The sequence below is a fragment of the Dipodomys spectabilis genome, unplaced genomic scaffold (genome assembly GCF_019054845.1).
Source record: "Dipodomys spectabilis isolate Male_0828 unplaced genomic scaffold, ASM1905484v1 ptg000378l, whole genome shotgun sequence".
NCBI lineage: Eukaryota > Metazoa > Chordata > Mammalia > Rodentia > Heteromyidae > Dipodomys > Dipodomys spectabilis.
In genome coordinates this window covers 1,128,283-1,131,623 of record NW_024871055.1, presented here as the reverse complement: position 1 = coordinate 1,131,623, position 3,341 = coordinate 1,128,283, and positions in this window count along the sequence as shown.

Sequence of the window (3,341 nt, the reverse complement as noted above, 5' to 3'; positions counted from 1 at the left end):
CCACAGCACCACTATTGGCTTTTTGTCTTTTTGCTTATGTGGTGCTGAGGAATCGAACCCAGGACCTAAGTCATGCAAGGCAAGTGTTCTACCACTGAGTCTCCTTCCCAGCCCCAAGTCTGTGAGATTCTTATCTCCCATAAACTACCTCCCTCCTCCTCCTGAAAAAAGCCAGGTTTGGTGCTGTGGCTCAAGTGATAGAGCCTTGGCCTTGAGTAAAAGAAGCTCAGGAATGACACTGAGTCCCTGAATCCAAGACCTGGGACTCTTAAAAAATAAAACAAATGAATAGTGGGCACTAGTTATCTTACAATCAAAATGGATGCATTCATTCTTCTCTCTGGTAATTGTAGCCAAAGGTAAGATTCTTCCCTTGATGTTCCTCTAAACCTCTCCTTCTCTCTATTATCACCCTGGCTTCAGTTGCAGGATAGAATTCAGATCATCCCACCTGATGTGACCTTAAGTACCCTCTCCTACCCACCTTTTGGGGGTGGGGATCATGGATGTACTCACCACTGGGTGAAAGAAGCACCAGAGAGGTGGGGGTAGGTATCCCTGAAACTCATACTCACACACACACACACACACACACACACACATATACTCACCTAGGCCAAATCTGACTAGCCTTTTCCCAAGACACTTTATCTCCTTGGATTAACTGACCTAGGAGAGGAACTTGATCCCCTATAAATGACTATTTTAACTAGGGCTTGCTAGTTGACATGAGATAAACAGAAGCTCAAAGGAAAGGTTCTGGAGCCTGTCTGGCTCAAGCTCACACTTGACATCCTGGTTCCTTGGTAGGCAGAGATCTGAGGAACAAAGATGGAACCAGCCATAAGCTGGAAAGCTGATAAGACTCTTCTATGCATGGAACCACCAAAAATCCAGACTTGGAGCTGTTGCTCAAGTGGTAGAGTAGCAGACTTGAGAATGAAAACTCAGAGAGACAGCTCCCAGATCCTCAGTTCAAACCCACACAAGAAATGGCCCCATTTGCTGCCCCAGACTGCCTGTGTCTCAAGTGCTCTCTCACAGAATGTGATACTGCACTGATCCCTGGGTAGTTTATCAGTGCCTTCAGAAATTGGGTGGTGAAAGCCAGGCCTTCACCTTTGTGCATTCTCAACCACACCAGCTAGAGGCAGAGCATGACAAGGCCAGCAGCCTGCAGAACGGAGAAGATCCCCCTCTGCCAGGGTGATTGGAGCGGGCTTCTTAGAGGCAGCACTTGAAAGGGGGTCTTGCTTAACAAGAAGGATGTGACAGGAAGCACAGAGACAAAAGATGCCATAGATAAAGGACAACATAGTGGAGCCTGTTCTTTTCCAGCCAGGGCTGCTGGTTAGAAATTCAGTAAAGATGGGCAAGACTGTCTCAAGACAGGCCCAAGGAGTCACAGAAGAACAGCTATCCAACGTTGGGATTTTATCTTAGCAGTAGCAGGAAACTCTGTGTTCAATTCCTAGGTCCCGCATACACAGAAAAAGACAGAAGTGGTACCATGGCTAGGGTGGAAGAATGCTCACCTCAAGCAAAAGAAGCTCAGGGACAGTGCCTTGACCCCAAGTTCAAGCCCCAGCACTGTCAACGTAAAACTGCACTCCAAGGGACCTGGGTGACAGGTGGATAGCTGTGCCTGTAGCTCTTAGTAGATCCATCCATGCTTTGTGTCTCCTTCTATGACAGAGGGGATCTGGACACTCTTTCTGCCCTGGGCACCCCTGGACCCGGTTATCAGCAACCCTCCCAAAGTCTTCCACTGGGACATGGAGCAGCTGGCCCCAGAAATTCTCAGGTACCGATTGGGTGTGGCGGGAGGATACAGGGCAGGCCTCACAAGTCCTAGTAGGTCTGATCTGCCCCAGACATCCAGGCCATCGAGAGGAAGCAGATGGGAGCTTAGAAAGCGATAGTGATGTGAAGGGGGCCCTTTAATGCCCATGGCCCTCCCCAGATTCTGAGCCTCCCTTTGCTGTCTCTGAGGGAGGTAGAGAATTGTCTAGGTGGTAGTGTCTAGAGGAGGACTAGTTGGAAATTGTAAATAATGAGACACCATAGGCCATGCGCTGATGGCTCATCCTGGCTACTCAGGAAGCTGAGATCCAGAGGGTCTGTATCCCTGCACAGGGTGGAAAGTCCAGTGAGAGTCTCATTTCTAGTCTCCAACTGGAAGTGGTACCATGGCTCAAGTGGAAGGGCACTGGCCTTGGGCAAAAATCACCATCATGGACATACACAAGCCCTGATTTCAAGACCTTCATCCAAAAAAAAAAAAAGAAAGAAAGAAAGAAAGAAAGACACCCCTTGCTTGGCAGAGATGGTGAAGGAGTGGGGTTGCTGTGATCCCAACCACAGCAGGCTCTGGGACACCAGGCTCTGGCCTCAGTGTACAGCCATTTCTAAGGACTCCCCAAGTTTGCCCGAGTGTGAATTTACAGCAGGGTGTGCATTGTCTTACCAAGAACTGCAGAGGTTGTGGCCTGTCTTAGGCAGGGATTAGGCGAATGGAAGCAGGTATGGGAGAGTAATGTCAATTATATTCTCTCCAACCAAGGAAGAATGTTTTTGGATGCTGGTGTCAAGGTCTGAAATTGTAGGGTTACATGTGCTTTATGGCCTGACAAGTTGTGTTTCCCTGGTTGTAAGAAGGAGGCTGAAACTGGGCACTGCCAGTGTCTCACAACTGTCATCCTAGCTACTCAGGAGGCTGAGACCTGAGGATCATGGTTCAAAGCCAGCTTGGACAGGAAATTCTGTGAGATTTTAACTCAAGTGAACCACCAGAAAAATGGAAGTGGTGCTGTGGCTCCAGTGGTAGAGCACACACCTTCAGCTGAAGAGGTGAGGGATGACAAGCAGGCTCAAAGTTCAAACCCCATGACCGACAACCAAAAATAATATGGCTGAGTTTTCCTCATAGCGGTGTGTACAGTAGGAAATGCCATGCTGTTTTATGAGCCATTCCAGATGTGTGAGAGGCTCTGAGTTTTGTCAACATTTGGTCTGAGGAGGGTAGTGCCATCTTCTCGGAGGTTGGGATGTTCAGTTGCTCAGGGATTGCATGGTGCCCTTCCTCAGTAGCAACCTTGTCTATAGCCCCCTATCATGGTCTACAATGAGTCCTAAATTGCCAGAGACCTGCATATTCCAGCTTTCCCTTGGGACCCATGACAGGCTGTGCATATCTATTTCCTCATCCAGAGGATTCTGGGTCAGCAGTGCCGGCTGGCATATGTTCTCTCCTGCCTCTGGCGGGTCAGGGTCAGTCATGCTGTGTCCTGTCCTTTTCTAAGATGTGTCCCTTGCTGCATGTCCCATGCACAGCAGGCTGG